The sequence below is a fragment of the Danio aesculapii genome, chromosome 9 (assembly GCF_903798145.1).
Source record: "Danio aesculapii chromosome 9, fDanAes4.1, whole genome shotgun sequence".
Taxonomy (NCBI): domain Eukaryota; kingdom Metazoa; phylum Chordata; class Actinopteri; order Cypriniformes; family Danionidae; genus Danio; species Danio aesculapii.
The window spans coordinates 51364973-51387053 of NC_079443.1; the positions used below are offsets into that span (position 1 = coordinate 51364973).

Sequence of the window (22081 nt, forward strand, 5' to 3'; positions counted from 1 at the left end):
TTTTAATGTCTAATCATCTTGTTTAATCCCGCCCCTTTTCGCAGCGCCGCACGACAGAATTTCGCACACACAAAGCCCAGTGTGACTGCAGCTTAAGGCACACACAATCTAGCACACACAATCTAGGCAAACCATATATGGTTACGACGGATGTTAACGTTATTAACATCTTCTTGGACATCGTTATCAATATAATTGTATATTGTTAATAAATATTGGTGTATTGTGGTACCAATGGTATCGTGTGTGTGCCTGAAACGTGTGTGGTTCTGCGGACCTGCAGCTGGATATATCTCAGGTTAAAGCTGCGGTCACACTGGGCTTTTCCTCCCATAGACTTCTATTCATACGCACGTGAATGCGTCAGACCGGAAACGCAGGGTCATGCGTTAAGTTTCGCAGTTCGCTGCGGTGAAAAGTTCAAGCTTGGTGAACTCTGACCTGCGAAATCGCATCACTTGACTGCGTGAGACCAATCGAGGATCAAAACAGGACCTCTCTGAACAGAAATTTAAAGCATGGAGCAATCGCTCGCTTTTTTTAATGTCTAATCATCTTGTTTAATCCCGCCCCTTTTCGCAGCACCGCATGTCAGAATTTCGCATGCACAAAGCCCGGTGTGACCGTAGCTTAATTCGCAAAATATGTCCGCGTCTACACTTTGCAGAGGGCAACAGCCAATCACGTTACTTTTCCAGGGTTCCGTAAACGTGATTGGCTAGCATCTGCTCTTGTGTATTAGCATGAAGCGATCTAACTTGGATCTGTTTGACGATTTAAAGTTCACGTGAATCTGACACTGACATAAGAAAAATAACATTTAATAACATTACTGTAAATAATCTGAGGGCAGTTTCATTCAGTGAGCTGTGTGTAAAGCTGCCATGTATTTCAGGTCAAACCATGTGATCTGCGGAGCGCGACTAGTCGACGTCAATCAAAAAACGTCACGGCAGAGCATTAAAGTCGACTAGTTCGTGCAACCTCTAGCAAACTCTAACTGAATTATAAAAGCACACTGTCAATGCCATTTGGGCTCTGAAGACATGTTTATTTCATTATATATTTTTAAAATGCCATAAAGAGTTACCTCAGATATCTTCAAGTAAGATTATAATATTATTATAAAAAATACCTCTAGTTTCAGAACATATACTCTTTTATTTTACTAAATGCAGGCAATATGTAGAAGTTGACCGTAGCTCTCTCTCTCTCTGTGTGAAGCATGAACTATCTGTGCTGATCAATATAAAGTTGCATGAATGCATCGAGTCTGAACTTGAGAATAAAACACACAAGAGCTTCGTCCCTCTGTTTCTTTAAAGCCTCACACATCTTGACCTCAGAGACCGGCCTGTTGCCACGGCAACCACATCCACACAGCATCTATAAGACTCATTAGACTTCAAGGCCTGGATCTCCTGAGTTCAGCACACACTGTACTTTTGTTCAATATTTTATCATTAATGCAAATATGTCAGCTAGCTATGCTTCTGTGTGGATGATGCAGCAGAGGAGGAAAATAAAACAGGATTTAACCACTGATGATTACATAGATGCCATAGACATTGCCGTTTGTAAGAGCTGAAATGTGACATGTGTTGTAATAGATTTAGTTTGATGGCTGGTTTAGTGGGGATGTTTATGTAGATCAGGGGTCACCAATCTCGGTCCTGGAGGGCCGGTGTCCCTCCAGGATTTAGCTCCAACTTGCCTCAACACACCTGCCTGGATGTTTCTAGTATACCTAGGAAGACCTTGATTAGCTTGTTCAGATGTGTTTGAGTAGGGTTGGAGCCGAAATCTGCAGGACACCTGCCCTCCAGGAACAAGTTTGGTGATCACTGATGTAGACTGATCTTTAGTTAAATCATTTAACGAATCCTCCGACGGAGCACTAACAAACGTTTCAACTTTCGAGGCCATTGAAACAACAAAGGTAAGGCAAACTACCAAATATCCCAAACTATATTTGAGGAGAAACAAGAGTGGAATAAACAGTTCCCTCTAACTGAAATTTAAAGCTAACTAAACTCAACCCTAGTCTTCATACGGTTACTTGCGGCGGGTTTTTATACACTTTAAACCAGCGTTTGCAACAGCAACCAATTGACAAGTCACCGCTGCAAAACACGGATGTGTACCCGAGACAACTGCTCCAGCCGCGTTCACCATACAAACAAACTAAAACAAAAAATATTTTGAAGCATCCAAAGGACACCTCACTAAACCTGCCCAGGGAAAAGCATATTCCAAAACAAATCTCTCCCCAAATACACAAAGAAGTCAGACTTCAGACCCAAATCCATGACCATGTTCCCGTCAAACAAAAAAAGAAACCATCTGATATAATCCTTCACAAATATTGGCAACAAAACGAATATGAATCAAAAATATATATATACTTAACGAATTAATCATTAGATTAACGAAATTCATTAATTAAACATAGTTATTACCAAATTAAACTTATGGACGAGCCCCTATATTGGTGTGACTCTGGAGTCAGATCTGATTTTTAATAGTCATATCAAAGCAGTTAGTAAATCAGCATACTATCATCTCAAAAACATTGCAAGAATTAGATGCTTTGTTTCCAGTGAAGACTTAGAGAAACTTGTTCATGCTTTTATCAGCAGCAGGGTGGATTACTGTAATGGCCTCCTCACTGGCCTTCCCAAAAAGACAGTCAGACAGTTGCAGCTCATCCAGAACGCTGCGGCCAGAATTCTGACCAGAACCAGGAAATCAGAGCACATCACACCTGTCCTCAGGTCTCTACACTGGCTCCCAGTTACATTCAGAGTAGATTTTAAAGTATTATTACTGGTCTATAAATCACTAAATGGCCTAGGACATCAATACATTACAGATATGCTCACTGAATACAAACCTAACAGATCACCCAGATCTTTAGGATCAAATAGTTTAGAAATCCCAAGAGTTCAGTCAAAGCAGGGTGAATCGGCTTTCAGCTACTACGCCCCTCGCTGCTGGAATCAGCTTCCAGAAATGATCAGATGTGCTCCAACATTAGGCACATTCAAATCAAGACTGAAACACATCTGTTTAACTGTGCCTTTACTGAATGAGCACTGTGCTACGTCCAACAGATCGAACTACTATGTTTTTCTCTTCTTTTTAATTCTTTTTAATTTAATTTAATTTTTATTTTTACCATTTCTCTTATTTGTTTTTATTTCTCTTATACTTGTCTCTTTTATTCCTGTTTATGTAAAGCACTTTGAATTGCCACTGTGTATGAAATGTGCTATATAAATAAACTTGCCTTGCCTTGCCTATATTAGTCAAGACCCGGCTCAAAGGCAATGACAAATTAAAGGGAGGACATACACAAGATGGTTTGGTACCGAAAAATATTTATTTAAACATTAAAGATTAAACAAGTGCTAACTTGAGGTTAGCAAAATGCAAATATTAACTAAAGCTAGAAAGAAACAAAACAAACAGGAGCAAACGCATGGCTCTCTACAAGCAAACACTGCTGGCTCTTTATAGAGGGCAAACCAGGTGTTCCCAATTGCACAGATGAGTCTCTGTCCGTCCCGCTTCGGCCGATCAGTGGGATGGTCTAAGAGACTCGTCACACAGATAGCAGCTAAAAACAAAGCAAGCTAAAATGTGAATCACTCCTAAACTCCTAATGTGTGGATAAATGTAAATCTATGGTGGTGGTTGACGTAATGAGAGTTTATATTGAACAGAAAGTGTGCTCAAACAGTTTGTTCTGCAAGTATGAATGCAGTATTTACTGCAGATTTTGTATTTGAGAAGATGATTTGTTATTATGGGTGGCCCGATGGCTCAGTGGTCAGCACTGTCGACTCGCAGCAAAAAGGTCGCTGGTTCGAGCCCCGAGCCAGTTGGCATTTCTGTATGGAGTTTGCATGCTCACCCCGTGTTGGCGTGTGTTTCCTCCGGTGCTCAGGTTTCCCCAACAGTCCAAACACATGTGCTATACAGGGTTCATACACATTTTCACTACAAGAATTCCAAGAGTTTTCCAAAACTTTCAAGTAAATTTTCATAACCTATAGATTCATGTAATGTCTATGTATATCCAGCATATTATTAAACTATGCAGAGTCACTGATTCGATCCAAGACCAATGACGAGATGATTCCAAGGTTTCCATATCCTGGACCAGGCCGTATATTGAGCAGCTACTGTGATGGTCATGGAAGAGTGGAGAACATGAGACTGATTCCTGTGACGCTCCAGAGACAGACGAGTCTTCGCTGAGGCCAGCTTCCAGCCTCCGCCACTGAGACTGCAGCTCTGCACAAGACGTTTGGCCAGCGGAGAAATTAAAATGGTCGTGCCCAACTGAGCCTGGTTTCTCTCAAGGTTTTTTTTCTTCACTTCCGCCTTTAGTGAAGTTTTTTCACCCTCTCCGCTGTCGCCACTGGATTGCATGGTTCAGGATCTGTAGAGCTGCGCATCGTTGGATTTGCCCTTCAGTGTTAGGACTCTCAGTAGTGATTATTAAACCACACTGAACTGAACTAAACTGAACTGAACTTAAACACTACAAACTGAACTACACTGTTCCTATTTACTGTGACCTTTTATGTGAAGCTGCTTTGACACAATCTACATTGTATAAGCGCTATACAAATAAAGGTGAATTGAATTGAATTAAACATGCAAATATCTATTCTTATATTCATGTCAAATAGATTTTGATCACGCTTAAACAGCACTAATAATGAGAGCATGTATTTGGCCAAGGACAAGGTTCTATCTGACATTGTCAAAATGCCATGTCAAAATTCCATGACATTTCCAGGTTTTCCATGACCGTATGAATCGTGGCTATAGATGAATTGAAGAAACTAAATTGGCTGTAGTGTATGAGTGTGTGCAGGCCTGTAGCCAGCCTAGTGAAAGGGGGGGTTCATTTTCTCTAAAAGTGGACCTTTTTCCCCCTCATTTTGTATTTGATTAAGTAGTTTAACTACAGTACTTTGGTGATATTTTATCAATTATTTAGTGCTGGATTAGCTTGTCTGCTGGAATCATGCATGCTTTTTGCAGTAACAAAAATAATGACAAAGATCATGTGCAAATTTTCTCAGTCCAAACCATAGACTGTAAAATATATGGACGTAGCATCCGTGACGTCACCCATAGGTTTCTGAACACTGCAAAAGAAGCTACAAGTAGGCGCGGCCAACCGTCACCATTTTATTCGCTCGTCATCGCACCCACAGCGGGATACCAAACAAGGGCAAAGAGGCGGAGAGTGGGCGGAGCTACAGACACCTGCTGGCACTTTGCTTAGACCTGGCAGACAGACTTTACTTTAGGAGAAACGCTTGATACTTTATTACCTGCGACTCGTTTGTGTTCTGACCACATGTGCTTGGTTGTACACTATATCAATGAAGTGTTTAGACTTTTAAAAACACTGTAGTAATACATTGAGCCACTAAACATTGTTCTTATGATGTTTTTCTACAGGAGGAAAATGCGAATTACATCCAAACACTTCAATTATAGTGTGTGTTAGTAAATGCAAGACTATTGATGAACTCCAGCATAACACTGTATGACAACGCTTCAGATGACTGTTCTAGAGCCTACAGATAATCAATCTGTCACATTCTGGAGTGCTTTACGGGTCTAAAGAACATTATAAATGATAAATGATCTTAAATAAAACACACACATTTATAGAGATGGTATACAAGTATATAACTTTACTCACATGGGAAACGGAGGCCACGTGAATGGTTTGTGAGCACAATTAAATGCACACAGCATCCCATATCATCTGATAATTGTAAGAAATAAGTCTAAAAGGCAGCTGACTGTGTAAAACCACATAAAACAAAACAAAAATACGATGAATATGCCAAGGTCAGTGGCTAATCTGCCGGATTCAGCTGAGGTGAAGTGACGGCGACCAGCGAGACCTAGCTGTCACTCAAGTGGCCACGCCCTTAATTATGCAAACTTAATATAACCTAATATAAAGGAAATGGATGAGTTATAAAAAAATTCACCCCCCTCACAGTTGTCATGGAGGGTAATAATAGCTATATGAACCAAAATCGTTCTTTGTACCAGGCTGTAAACACCTTGTTTTCTGCTGTAAAGTTGGCCATTCTAACAGTGGGCTCAATTGCACTTTGCTCTATTATGGAGCCAGGACTAGCGGAATTTTGATGAATTGCAGTTTCAGTTACTTCCGTATTGGCTTCCCGAGGGAGAGCAGGAGGTTGCCGCTTGGTCCAAACACACACTACATTTTTTTTCATTTTTAAGGGGACTTCTCCTAAAGAAGACCTCTCCTTTAAATCCGATCAGAATCAATAAAACGAATGAAGTGACCAGTGTAAACAGCCCCAAAAACACAGACATGACGGGATTGGTGCCTTTTGTGAAGTGACAGTGACGGCTGAGGACTCTGCTTGGTATTAAAGCCTTCATTGGACATTCACTTTCCAAAAAATGAATGGCAAAAATAGGTCACAGGACATATCAATAATGTCCAATATACAGGACGTCCCGACTAACTCAGCCAGAACCTCATGGTAGCGACACATTCTCATCTGTTAGGAAGTGAGTAATGTTAGTCTTACCCTGTTCGGCTGTTTTGAACATATATTCATTATTCTGTGACAATGACGCTGATGCCTGCTTTCTCTTCCATCTCTCTTTCTCATTTGACATGTTCATCTTCATTTTGCATGTTCAGTAAGTGTGTGCGTGTCTGATCAGAAAGGGTGTGTGTGTTTAGAAAGTGTTTGTGTCTTCAGAAAGTGTGTGTGTGCACGCTTGCATGTTCAGTAAGTGTGTGCGTGTCTGATCAGAAAGGGTGTGTGTGTTTAGAAAGTGTTTGTGTCTTCAGAAAGTGTGTGTGTGCACGCTTGCATGTTCAGTAAGTGTGTGCGTGTCTGATCAGAAAGGGTGTGTGTGTTTAGAAAGTGTTTGTGTCTTCAGAAAGTGTGTGTGCACGCTTGCATGTTCAGCAAGTGCATGCGTGTGTGCATAGTCAGTAAAAGTGTGTGTGTGTGTTTATGTACACGTTCAGTGTGTGTGTGCTCGTGCATGTTCAGTAAGTGTGTGTGTGTGTGTGTGTGTGCATAATGTAATAAAATCGGTTATATGACGAATATTTCTGTTGCATACTTTTGACAGTTATCAGGTAAAGTTACATATTTTAACTAATTTCCTGGGTGTTTTAATCGATGTTGTTTCAGATTACGTATTAATAAAACATTGATAAGACACAAACTACAGTTCGGTATGTAATTTAACTTGTTTACACGAGTAGAAGTTACTCGCGCTAATGTGCTAACGTGCTAACTGCCCGGTGCTGCGTGAATCAGAGGCCGGAGTGGAGTGCGTGAGCCGCGGCCGGACGGTCACCACGCCCCGGGCGGCTAAATGGATCGACGGAGGATAAAATCATTAAAAGATGCGGAGAAACACATCACCAGCTCCACTGACAAGACCCATTCACTGGAAACCGATTATATAGAAGGTTACTAAGGTATGTTTTCATAGTTTTTGTATCGTACTTTTTAAGTGGTTAAATGTACAATTGCTTTGCAAAAATCTAAGCCTTTTTAAACATTTAATCCTCAAATAACACTATTATATACTATTTATACGTTACTGTAGTAATATAGAGATTATAATTAAAATGTGGAGCCATCTGGTCCTAGAAACATACTTAATTTATTCTATGATGTTTAGAAAAGTTTTATTTAAGATTAATAATTATAATAACCTCCAACCAAGTGTAAAACATACATAAAAGTACATAAATGTACATTGTGTGTGCGTGTTTCATTTATTTATTTATTTACTGTCACCTGGTAGCCCTTTACAATGAAAGGTTGAATTAGTTAATGCTAGTTAATGCATTTACTAACATGAACAACGAATAATACTTTTATTACAGTATTTGTTCATGTCTGTTAAGTTTAGTTAATGGAAATAAAGTTGTTCATTATTAGTAGAACACGCACAGCATTAACTACTGGTAACAAGCATGAATTTAGATTTTAACAATGCATTAGTAAATGTTGAACTCTAATTAATAAATGCTGAACATGCATTGTTCATTATTAGGTCATGCTATTAAGTACATTAACTAATGAAACCTGATTGTAAAGTGTGACCTGTAAACGATTGAAGTGGAAAAAGTTCATTAAAATTGTCCTATGAAAAAAGAACAGGTGTTCAGTTGTATTAGAACAACTTTGAGGAAAGGTTCTGATCCACTTCAAAAGGTTCTGTATTATAATTCACACACTGAGAGAGGATGCTAATGTGAGGTTTTTGTCATTTTTGAGCGCTATATGTTTCATTAATATCTTTTAGATCAGTGTTTGCATTGTGCACATTTATTAAAGGAAGTTTTGTGGTTGAGTACAGATGATAGAGCTTGTGGAAGCAGAGCATAGATGAGATATTAATCAAAATACTGTATTTATGTTTGACTTTAAATGGTAAAACAAGAAGAGGTGGTTAAGTGTTTTCCCCCTTCAAATGTACGTGTATATATTATAATCATTGTGTTTGTATTCATGTCATAGTTTAGCTTTTTATTATTGCTATGAGAGAGCATAATTAAATATGTTATTTGCTTTTTTCTCTTAGTTTTGCGGCATTGATGCCGCTCGTGGACGGGACCCTCGGCCGGCTAGTGAATGATGACTATCTGCACCCAAACTGCACTGTCAATAAGATTGTTGTTCAGAGAAAAACCTCACTTGTGCCTTTTTGCAATCAGGGACATTTTCCCTGGAGAGGAAATAACTTTTGACTATGGCGCATGTGATTGGCCTTGGAGAAAGGTTTGACATTTTTACCACCTAATACATTAATCTTCAATACATTCAGCAAAGCTAAAAGTTTTGTATTGTTAATATAGATTAAGGGTAAATCTGTTAAAAAATATAGAGTTTGCATTATCCATAAGAGATAATGAAATCAATCTCTTAATAAATTCTTCTTGCCTTAATGAGTAAAAAAAAAAGTTCAAATAATTGGATAATGCTTTACTTTTAAGGGGTGTTCATAAGACTGCCGTGAATCCTTTATAGTCATGACATGACCTGTATAACAAAGCTGTTTTTTAATAGCTTTCATTGAAGGATAACTATATGACTGCAGAAGAGAACTGCTCCTACAACTCTCTGATGAGGTATGGTTATTAGTATTATTATTAGTTGTAGTAGTTGTTGTTGTTGTTGTTGTAGTAGTGCATTTAATTGTAATTATTTAACTTAATCAAAATATAGCAATGAAACAGAGTGTGTGTCCTAATTGGTGAACTTATGCACTAGTGTAACATTGTGGGGACCAGAGGCATGTTAGAGAAGCTGTGAAACACACTTAGTCCTGAATACACACACAGTGAGGTCTGACATAGTGTGGACCGGGACCCTTGAGTACTGCTGTCTAATTAATATTTTTGTTTTTTATATTCAGCTGTTATTGAAGGATGACCAAATGACAGAACTGCTCTGCTCCAGTAGGAGTCCAACAACTCTCTGATGAGGTATGGTTATTGTTGTTATTGTTGTTATTGTTATTATTATTATTATTATTAGTAGTAGTAGTAGTAGTAGTAGTAGTAGTAGTAGTTGTTGTTGTAGTAGTGCTTTTAATTGTAATTATTTAACTTAATCAAAATATAGCAATGAAACAGAGTGTGTGTCCTAATTGGTGAACTTATGCACTAGTGTAACATTGTGGGGACCAGAGGCATGTTAGAGAAGCTGTAAAACACACTTAGTCCTGAATACACACACAGTGAGGTCTGACATAGTGGGGACCGGGACCCTTGAGTACTGCTGTCTAATTAATTGTTTTTTATATTCAGCTTTTATTGAAGAATGACCAAATGACAGAAAGAGAGAACTGCTCTGCTCCAGTAGGAGTCCAACAACTCTCTGATGAGGTATGGTTATTGTTGTTGTTGTTGTTGTTGTTATTAGTAGTAGTAGTAGTAGTAGTAGAAGTAGTAGTAGTAGTAGTAGTTTTTGTTGTTGTTGTAGTAGTGCTTTTAATTGTAATTAAATAACTTAATCAAAATATAGAAATGAAACCCTGTGTGTCCCCTAATTTATGAACGTATGCACTAGTATAACATTGTGGGGACCAGAGGCATGTTAGAGAAGCTGTAAAACACACTTAGTCCTGAATACACACACAGTAAGGTCTGACATAGTGGGGACCGTGTCCCTTGAGTACTGCGGTCTAATTAATTGTTTTTTATATTCAACTTTTATTGAAGAATGACTATATGACACAAGAGAACTGCTTTGCTCCAGTAGGAGTCCAACAACTCTCTGATAAGGGATGGTTATTATAAAAATAAAAAATAATAATTATTATTATTAGTATTATTATTAATATTATTATTAGTTGAAGTATTGTATTTAATTGTAACTAAATAACTTAATCAAAATATAGAAATGAAACCGAGTCTGTGTCCCCTAATTTGTGAATGTATGCACTAGTGTAACATTGTGGGGACCAGAGGCATGTTAGAGAATCTGTGTTAAACACTTAGTCCTGAAAACAAACACAGTAAGGTCTGACATAGTGGGGACCAGCGGTCCATTCTTCGTACATGTATTACTCAATTAGCTGGATTTGGTTATTAACACTTTGACACGATTCGTGATAGATTCATTCTTCAAAACTCATCTGAGCAACAGGTCTTGAGCTCAAACCTTTTCTGGAGCAGCAGCTTATTTCACATAAACAGGATTAGATCGGGTCATTACTAGAAAAGGTGATACTGAAAGTATGTACCGAATGCTGTTTTTTTTTTTTTACAGTAGTAACTGGGAAAAATAGTAAAATGGGTATAAAATAATTATATATACGAATTGTGTGTGTATGTATATATATATATATATATATATATATATATATATATATATATATATATATATATATATATATATATATATATATATAAGAGAAGAAGAGAACTGCTCTGTTCCCACAACTCTCAGTTTTTCTGGGACTTGAAAACAGACGCTTGGCAGATTTGAGACATTTTTATTTGCAAACATATATCACATTGTTTTAAATTATGTATTTTTGTGTGGGTTTTTACATTCAGAGAAAGTTACAGTGGATCGTGTTTTTGGAGGAGGTGAACTCCAATCTAAAAGGTAAAAATATTATTTATTTTTCTGATCAGAATTTTTCTTATTTCAGATTGTTTATTTTTATCATGATATGTATGAGCTGTGTTTGAAAACTATTTTTAAACTATCATCACACGCTTTTACCCATTTAAAAAGAACAACACAAAATCAAATTAATAGCATTTTGGTAAGCTTTATGCAGAGAAGTCAACTCTCAGACTTGATTTTTACTTTCAGAGTCCCCTCAAGTATCATCACCATGGTACAGTGTCTGTGAAGATAGTGAAGCAGACCCAGCATTCACAAAAAAAGAGAGGTGTGATCATTTAAGCTAATTTGTGACTGACTTGTGTTATTGTACAAGTCCAAGTGCACAAGCTCATTTACATAACATGCAGGGTAAAACAGGGCAGGAGCACATTACTTGTATAATGATTTCAGTACAGTTGCACTTGATGTCCCATTTCATGTTAGTTAAACAATATTGCTAAATACTTTGGAAAAATATACTAATTGCATATCTGGTTACACTTTATTTTAATAGTTCACTTTACTACTACTACTACTACTACCTACAAGTAACTGCAACTACTTGTCAACTAACAGCCATTAGACTGTCTGTTAGAATCAACACTGCTAATGCTCTACAAAATTCATATGAGAGTTAGTCATATTGTTCTAATTTTGACCCTAACCTAACAGTCTGCTATACTATTTACTGAGACCAATGAGAGTCAGTTTTATTGAGCTAACCTTAACCTAAATGTCAGCTAATACTCTACACTCTAAAAATTATACATAAATAAATAAGTAATAATAAGTAAATTAGCAGTTTTCCATATGTTGTGATTCATGTTTTTATGAAATCAGTTTATTTCTGCTTTTGAATTGCATTATGGGATCTTGATCTTTCCTCCAACAATTTTTAATCTTGAAAAGTAAAAAAAGTGACTTTTTGTTTGGGTTGGTGTTGTATATTATGCTACAGAAACCTTGTAATAAACTGCCAGTACGTTTCTGTAAGTCTAAAGACTTATTTCTCTAGATAATATTTCTTATACATTATATTATTCCAAACTACTAAAATGTCAATAAAAGTCACTTTGTTAAACTGTAGAGTTGAATTTTCAACATTAGAAGTCCAGAGAGCAGAGATTAACATCCCATAATGCAATTCACCACCGCAAATAAACAAAAAACACTTGTAAATCACAAAATACAGAAACTGGTAATAAACAGATATGTTTTACAGTGTAGTGTTTGAGCTAAACTTAAGCTAACAGTCAGCTAATACTCTACTGATAATCAGATGAGCGTTAGTCTTACTGAACATAAGACTAACGCTTACTGAAGTATTTTTTTAAGCTCCATCTGAAGTATTTTTAACAAAAGGCAAACATATTTTTCTAGCATTTTCTAGCACAATATTCAATAAACATTACAGCACATGTTGTAAAAATGACTGAACATTTATGTAACTAAAACCACTTTTATATATTTTTACCACCCATAGGTCCCATAAGGAGAAGACCCTGGAGCAAACAGGAAGTACATGCTGTGGTGAAAGCTGAATCCTTAGTTCTAAAAAACAGAGATTGGTCAGATTTGGATTTTTATATTAAAAACTGAATCTTGTCTCTTTAAAGAGAAATCTGGGTAACACTTTTATAGTAACTACACACTATAAATCATTTGTTTAGCACTAACTCTACATTAATAGACTTTAGTAAGCAGTTTATAAATACAGCTACAAATGCTGTGTTCTTGACTTGACTTGATTGTATTTTCATGCTTTGTTACTGATTTATTTTTCATTACTAAATTAAGTATTGCATTATTTACAAACCATTTGTATAAAAGGGTACTTGGTGGTTTTTAAGATCACTCAGAATGAGTTAGTAAATGATTAATAAACTATTCAAATTTGTACATGTTATTATTCAGGCATATAGTAATTGTAACCTTGTATGTTAACAGATGCTTTATTAACTCAACTTCATGCAGTTTTGTGACCTAATCTAGTAAGGACCATTTATACTTTATAAATTACTTATAAATGACAATTAAAGGCTCAGTATCTAATGAAGAATAAATCTTAAACAATCTTACTGAAAAAAATACTGTAAAGTTTAAACATTGCTAAATATAACAATATTCACTTAAGTTTTTCTTGATCTATCTATCTATCTATCTATCTATCTATCTATCTATCTATCTATCTATCTATCTATCTATCTATCTATCTATCTATCTGTCTGTCTGTCTGTCTGTCTGTCTGTCTGTCTGTCTGTCTCTCTATCTGAATCACTATCCTTTTCATTTATTTCTTTTTTTTCAGTTTAGAATATAGCTGAGATTTTAATTTATAAGGGATTTATAAAGTATAAATAGTCCTCACTTTAGATTAGCGCCTAAAACTGCGTGAAGTTGAGTTAATAAAGCATTTATTATCATACAGAGTAACCATTACTATATTCCTGATTAATAAGATCTATAAATGTTGGGTAACACTATAATAACTGCACACTATGAATCATTTATGAAACATTAGCAAATAGTTAATTCATCGTTTGTTAAGCATTAATGCTACATTAATAGACATTAGTAAGCAGTTTACAAATTATATTTATAAATATTTTAAATTACAAATATTGACTTATAAGCACATTTATAATGTGCTTAATTGTGTTTTCATTCTTGGTAAATAATGCAACACTTAATTTAGTAATGAAAAATACATCAACAAATCAGATATTTAAGAGTAGTTGCTGTTTTAACATTTGACATTAACATTTAACATTAAATTAACATTTATATCTTATTATTTAGGCAAATTATAAGTTATTTTGTATGTTAATAAATGCTTTATTAACTCAACTTCATGCAGTTTTGTGAGCTAATCTTAAGTGAGGATTATTTATGCTTTATAAATCCCTTATAAATGACAATATAAAGCTCAATTATATTGTAAACAGGAAAAAAGAAAATAAATGACTTTATTCATTTCTATTCATTACAAGATACACAAATGAAACTGTATCAAATGAAAAGTAAATCTTTGCAATCTTGTCTAAATATAAAATTGCTTTACACTATCACTATCTCTAAATAACATTGAAATGTATCATAATATATTGTTAAATTATTATATTGTTGTTTTATCAAATGATGTTGTATTTCGACACTCCTGTTACTCAGCAATGTTTAAACTTTACAGTCATTTTATTTTTTTAGATAAGATTGCAAAGATTATTGTTTATTTGATTCTGAGCCTTTAATTGACATTTATAAGGGATTTATAAAGCATCAATATTCCTCACTTTAGATTAGGTCACAACACTGGATAAAGTTGATTTAATAAAGCATTTATTAACATGCAGAAAAACGTATTATATACCTGAATAGTAAATATATTAATGTTCATTTAAATAGTTTATTAATCATTTATTTACTCATTCTTAATGATCTTGAAAAACACCAACCATTCTTAGACAACTGGTTTGTAAATAATGCAATACTTCATTTATTAATAAAAAAATTATAATAAATGTATGAAAACACAAACATTGAGCTTATAAATGAATAAATGAAGAATACAGCATCTGTAGCTGTGTTAATAAACTGCTTACTATTAATGTAGCGTTAATGCTTAACAAATGATGTCTATTTTGAGTTTTGGTGGCTTGGTTATATGATGAAGGTCTCTGTGCATGTGTGGGGTTCAATTCTTTATAAATATATTTTTAAGTAGTTTTAATGTTTAATGTTTTTTCAAATAGTTAAAATACAACAATAATAGAACATACTGGTGGGTTTTAATGGTTTACCCAAAAATGTGAATTATATTATTAATTACTTGCCCTCATCTCTCTCTAATGCCCTGAGACCTTCGTTCATCTTCAGACACAAAGGAAGATACCCTAGATGAAGTGCAGGAACTCCTCATCCTGCATAGACAGCAAGGGTCCCGAGACCCAAAAACATAGTCAAAACATTCCATGTGTTTTCAGTTGTTTAAATAAAATTAAATGGAGCTCAATGAACAATTTTGTGTGTGCAAAATAAAATAAAATTCTGTTCTGTCAGATTAGATTAGATTAGATTAGATTCAACTTTATTGTCATTACACATGTACAAGTACAAGGCAACGAAATGCAGTTTAGGTCTAACCAGCAGTGCAATAGCAGCAAGTGCAGGATACAGGTATAAGTTATAAAGTGCAGTTATAGAAAAACTATGGTGATATTTACAGATGGATGTACTATCAACATTATATACAGGTTGTATTAGCTATGAACAGATTTACAATAAATGAATATATGTACAGGATGCTATTAATAATCAGGAGTGTACAGATAAACATAATTGCAAATGTCCATGTGCAGTGGGTATGTACAGTTCAATAAATGAATCAGTGCAATGAATATGTGCAAACTTTAAATGTGCAAATGTTAAATAGTGCAGTGATTGTGAGGAGTATAAGTTAGAGGAATGTGGGGGGTGTATTGGGGAGGCAAAAGAGTCAGTGAGGGGCAGAGTTCAAAAGGGAGACAGCTCTGGGGGAAAAAGCTGTTCCTCAGTCTGCTGGTTTTTGTCCGGGGGAGCCTGAAGCGCCTGCCGGAAGGCAGGAGAGAAAACAGTCTGTGAGCAGGGTGAGAGGTGTCCTTAAGAATACTGCGTGCTCGGCGCAGACAGTGTTTCTTCTGGATGTCCTCAATGGCTGGCAGTGTAGTCCCCGTGATGCGTTGGGCAGTTTTCACCACCCGCTGCAGTGCCTTACGCTCAGCAACAGAGCAGCTTCCATACCAGACTGTGACGCAGTTGGTCAGGATGCTTTCTATTGTGCAGCGGTAGAAGTTCACCAAGACGGCTGATGAAAGCTGGTTCTTCTTAAGTTGCCTCAAGAAGAATAGGCGCTGGTGAGCCTTCTTGACCAGGCTGGAGGTGTTGGTGGTCCAGGAAAGGTCCTTTGAGATGTGGGTCCCCAGGAACTTGAAGGATGAGACAGGCTCAACGGCCATCCCATTAATGTGGATGGGATCATGCGAGCCTGTTCGTCCCTTCCTGAAGTCCACAATGAGCTCCTTGGTCTTGCTGGTGTTAAGGAGCAGATTATTGTCGGTGCACCAGGTGGCCAGATGCTGTATCTCCTCCCTGTAGGCAGTCTCATCATTATTGCTGATTAGACCAATCACTGTGGTGTCATCTGCAAATTTGATGATGGTGTTGGATCTGTTCACAGGCCTACAGTCGATGGTAAAGAGAGAGTAGAGGAAGGGGCTCAGCACGCAGCCCTGGGGTACACCAGTGTTGAGTGTGACGGTGGTGGAGCAGATGTGGCCTGATCTAACATTCTGAGGTCTGTTAGTCAGAAAGTCCATAACCCAGTTGCAGAGAGACGTGTCGATATCCAGGTCTCTGAGTTTGATCAGTAACTTAGAGGGTATGACAGTGTTGAATGCTGAGCTGAAGTCAACAAACAGCATTCGTGCATAAGTGTTTTTATTGTCCAGGTGAGTGAGGACAGAGTGCAGTGCTATGGAGACGGCATCTTCTGTGCTCCTGTTGCCACGGTAGGCAAACTGATGTGGGTCTAGTGTGGATGGCAGAGAGTCTTTCAGATGTGCCAGGACCAACCGCTCGAAGCACTTCATGATGATGGGTGTGAGTGCTACAGGGCGGTAGTCATTCAGGCATGTTGGGCTGGAGTGTTTGGGCAGCGGCACAATAGAGGTGGTTTTAAAGCATGTTGGCACAGTTGCTAGGTTAAGCGACAGGTTGAAAATGTCTGTGAATACCCCAGTGAGCTGTTCTGCACATGCTTTGAGGACGCGCCCAGGAATACCATCTGGCCCAGCAGCCTTACGCACATTGATCCGACTCAGTGCGGTGTAGACTTCTGAGGAGGTGAGTGTGATAGTTGAGTGGTCGGCTGAGGTAGTGTTCCTGGTGTAGGGTTCTGTATTGTCTCTTTCAAAGCGGGCATAAAAGTCATTTAGCTCGTTCAGAAAGGAGACATTTGTAGCTGTGGGGGTGGACTGGCTGGGTTTGTAGTTGCTGATGGCCTGGATGCCCTGCCACATGCGCCGAGGATCAGAGTTGGAAAAGTGCTCCTCTAGCTTTAGCTTGTAGCAGTGCTTGGCCTTTTTGATGCCCCTCTTCAGATTAGCCCTGGAAGTGCTGTAGGCCTGTGCATCCCCTGATCTGAATGCAGTGTTGCGTGCCTTCAGCAGGAGGCGCACCTCCTTGTTCATCCATGGCTTTTGATTTGGGTATGTGGTGATCTGTTTCTGGGTTGTAACACTGTCTATGGTGGTGTTGATATATTCCAGAACAGAGGAAGTGTAACTGTCAATGTCTGTGTGAGAGCCACATGTGGCCTGGGAAGCAAACATACTCCAGTCTGTGTGTTCAAACCTGTCCTGGAGTGTGGAGTCCACCCCCGCTGGCCACACTTTGATGGTCCTTACTGATGGCTTCACACGGTTGACGATGGGTGAGTACTTGGGGGTGAGAAACAGACAAAGGTGGTCTGATTGACCCAAGTGGGGGAGGGGGGTCACAGCATATGCTTCAGCCATGTTTGTGTAAACTTGGTCTAAAGTTTTGTTTCCCCTTGTGTGGCAGAAAATGTTTTGATGGAATTTGGGGAGCACTGTCTTTAAGTTTGAGTGATTAAAATCCCCCGCAACAATAAAAGCAGCCTCCGGGTGAGCAGTCTGTTGTTTGCTGATGGCTGCATGAAGTTCATTCATAGCGAGCTTGGCATCAGCGTCGGGAGGTATATAAGCAGCAGTTATTATGGTGGAGGTGAACTCCCGTGGCAGATAAAACGGTCTACATTTAACCATTAGAAATTCCAGGTTAACAGAGCAATGTCTCCCAACGATGACAGAGTTTGTGCACCAAGCTTTGTTAATATAAATGCATAAACCTCCGCCTCTGGTCTTACCGGAGTCATCCGCCGTTCTGTCTGCTCGGAATGTTTGATGCTCCGTTAGCGATATAGCGTTGTCTGGTATCCCGCTGTTTAGCCATGTTTCTGTGAAAATCATGACATTACAGTTCCATAATCTTTTGCTGTGGTTGATGCGCAGTCGAATCTCATCCATTTTGTTCACCAGTGACCGTACATTGGCGAGAAAGATGCTGGGTAAAGAGAGCCGGTGTGGTGTTAGCTTTAGCTTAGCTCTTAGCCCGCCGCGCTTCCCCCGTCTTTGTTTACGTTCTCTGCGCCGCCTCCGAGCACTTCTGCCCGGCCGTGTAGGGCTGTTCGGCCCGGGTGTTCTGGCGATCTCAGGGATGAGTCGAAGATTGTTAATAAAACTGTCCGGAATGCACAATCCAATATCCAAGATTTCCTGTCGGGTGTACGATGTAAAGGCACTGCTGTTCTGCACGAACAGACCCGAAATGAGCAGGAATAATACCGCAAAATTGCAGAAACTGGAGAGACGCTGGGCTTCGCGAACTGAACGCGCCGCCATCTTGTGAGTATGGGTATGGGTATGTGTTTACTACAGAGAGTATGACGCTTGCGTCTTGCATTGCTGGGGGCTACAAAAATGTTCTTGGAGCTTCACATGATTAGAGAACCACTGAAGAGAAGTAGCCTAAACAAAATTGCAATTTCAGCAAAGAGCGCAGTTTTCAGCAGCTGTATCAGTCCCGATGCCCTCACTACATTTTTTGCAATAGCATTGAAGCCACAAGGACTGTTTTGACAATGTTTAGTCTTTTCTGGTCTTTGAGTGTCTCAGGACCGCTGCTGTCTATGGAGGATGAAGAAACCCTCACATTTCATCTAAAATATCTTCATTTGTGTCTGAAGATGAACAAAGGTCTCGAGGGATTGAAACAATATGAAGGAGAGGAATTAATAACAGAATCTTCATTTTGGGGTGAACTAACCCTTTAATATTGTTTGCTTTTGCACTTAACTAAATGTGTACGCAGACATGGAAGAGTTATGTGGAAGCTTGTTATACCCAATGAGAACTGCTTTTAGAGAGTTTTATACCAGAGTCATGAGGTGTTATGAGTTGTTACAAATGTTTTCATGGATTTTGATGTTACTACTAAAGGTTTTGTGAAAATTCTTTATAATAAATATAACATTTATTGAATCTATACATTCTGGACCATTTCCTGTTTGGATCTTGAGGTTCCTTCTCTATTCAAATGACATTTTTTATAAACTGACCTGCTCTTTAAATGAAAATTCTAAAGCAGTGTACTGTCAAATTACTTGATTGTGGTTTAAAATTTAATATTAGAATAGGTGCTGATCTGATCCCCACGTTTCCTAAAAAACGGTAATGTGTGTGTAGACCTGGTCCTTACTTTGACTCAAAACAGGTAATGTGTGTGTACAACTGGTCCTTACTTTGACTCAAAACCAGTAATGTGTGTGTAGACCTGGTCCTTACTTTGACACAATACCAGTGATTGTGTGTGTAGACCTGGTCCTTACTTTGACACAATACCAGTGATTGTGTGTGTAGACCTGGTCCTTACTTTGACTCAATACCGGAAATGTGTGTGTAGACCTGGTCCTTACTTTGACTCAATACCGGTAATGTGTGTGTAGACCCGGTCCTTACTTTGACTCAATACCGGAAATGAGTGTGTAGACCTGGTCCTTACTTTGACTCAATACCGGTAATGTGTGTGTAGACCCGGTCCTTACTTTGACTCAATACCGGTAATGTGTGTGTAGACCCGGTCCTTACTTTGACTCAATACCGGTAATGTGTGTGTAGACCCGGTCCTTACTTTGACACAATACCAGTGATTGTGTGTGTAGACCTGGTCCTTACTTTGACTCAATACCGGAAATGTGTGTGTAGACCTGGTCCTTACTTTGACTCAATACCGGTAATGTGTGTGTAGACCCGGTCCTTACTTTGACTCAATACCGGTAATGTGTGTGTAGACCCGGTCCTTACTTTGACTCAATACCGGTAATGTGTGTGTAGACCCGGTCCTTACTTTGACTCAATACCGGTAATGTGTGTGTAGACCTGGTCCTTACTTTGACACAATACCAGTGATTGTGTGTGTAGACCTGGTCCTTACTTTGACTCAATACCGGAAATGTGTGTGTAGACCTGGTCCTTACTTTGACTCAATACCGGTAATGTGTGTGTAGACCCGGTCCTTACTTTGACTCAATACCGGTAATGTGTGTGTAGACCCGGTCCTTACTTTGACTCAATACCGGTAATGTGTGTGTAGACCCGGTCCTTACTTTGACTCAATACCGGTAATGTGTGTGTAGACCCGGTCCTTACTTTGACACAATACCAGTGATTGTGTGTGTAGACCTGGTCCTTACTTTGACTCAATACCGGAAATGTGTGTGTAGACCTGGTCCTTACTTTGACTCAATACCGGTAATGTGTGTGTAGACCCGGTCCTTACTTTGACTCAATACCGGTAATGTGTGTGTAGACCCGGTCCTTACTTTGACTCAATACCGGTAATGTGTGTGTAGACCCGGTCCTTACTTTGACTCAATACCGGTAATGTGTGTGTAGACCCGGTCCTTACTTTGACTCAATACCGGTAATGTGTGTGTAGACCCGGTCCTTACTTTGACACAATACCAGTGATTGTGTGTGTAGACCTGGTCCTTACTTTGACTCAATACCGGAAATGTGTGTGTAGACCTGGTCCTTACTTTGACTCAATACCGGTAATGTGTGTGTAGACCCGGTCCTTACTTTGACTCAATACCGGTAATGTGTGTGTAGACCCGGTCCTTACTTTGACTCAATACCGGTAATGTGTGTGTAGACCCGGTCCTTACTTTGACTCAATACCGGTAATGTGTGTGTAGACCTGGTCCTTACTTTGACACAATACCAGTGATTGTGTGTGTAGACCTGGTCCTTACTTTGACTCAATACCGGAAATGTGTGTGTAGACCTGGTCCTTACTTTGACTCAATACCGGTAATGTGTGTGTAGACCCGGTCCTTACTTTGACTCAATACCGGTAATGTGTGTGTAGACCCGGTCCTTACTTTGACTCAATACCGGTAATGTGTGTGTAGACCCGGTCCTTACTTTGACACAATACCGGAAATGTGTGTGTAGACCCGGTCCTTACTTTGACACAATACCGGAAATGTGTGTGTAGACCCGGTCCTTACTTTGACACAATACCGGAAATGTGTGTGTAGAATTGGTCCCGACTTTGTCTAAAAATCGTTTGTGTGTGTGGCGGACCCCACTTCTACACAATACCTGAAATGTCCCCACAAGTGACCACTGTGTCATGTCTAAAAAATTTTTTGCGGAATTTCAATAATCTGAAGTGATTTTACGGAATAGTTCGTGTTTTTGTGTGGCAAACTATTTTTTTTATGTCTCTAACATCATCAGAAAGGGTGGTCCCCATTATGTAACCATCGTGACAGGTGACCCCCACAATGCACAAAAACAAGTATGTGTGTGTGTGTGTGTTTGTGTGTGTCTGATCATTAAGGGCATGTGTGTGTGTGTGTGTGTGTGTGTGTGTTTAGAAAGGGTTTGTGTTCAGTTTGTGTTTGTTCGTGTCTTCAGAAAATGTGTGTGTATGCATGTTCAGTAAGTGTGTGTGTGTTCATGTGCATGTTCAGTAAGTGTGTGTGTGTTCATGTACATGTTCAGTGTGTGTGTGCAAGAGCATGTTCAGTAAGTGTGTGTGTGTCTGATCATTAAGGGCGTGTGTGTGTTTAAAAAGTGTGCATGTTCAGTAAGTGTGTGTGTGTGTGTGAGCATGGTCAGTAAAGGTGTGTGTGTTTAGTAAACGTGTGTGTGCGTGCATGTTCAGTAAGTGTGTGTGTTTAGTAAACGTGTGTGTGCGTGCATGTTCAGTAAGTGTGTGTGTGTGTTTGTGTGTGTCTGATCATTAAGGGCATGTGCGTGTGTGTTTAAAAAGTGTGCGTG

At 38.6% G+C, this 22081-nt stretch overlaps 1 protein-coding gene and 1 long non-coding RNA gene across 2 annotated transcripts in view; one reads left to right on the plus strand and one right to left on the minus strand.

The window, feature by feature from the left end:
- Positions 1-22081, minus strand: part of tanc1b (tetratricopeptide repeat, ankyrin repeat and coiled-coil containing 1b) — a 195105-nt gene that overhangs the window by 32237 nt on the left and 140787 nt on the right. The gene's annotated exons all lie outside the window — the stretch shown is intronic.
- Positions 7311-12710, plus strand: LOC130235372 (uncharacterized). Its single transcript, XR_008838391.1, has 8 exons — positions 7311-7522; positions 8638-8834; positions 9123-9184; positions 9472-9541; positions 9866-9943; positions 11120-11171; positions 11385-11463; positions 12661-12710. It is a non-coding gene; the product is annotated as an uncharacterized LOC130235372 (long non-coding RNA).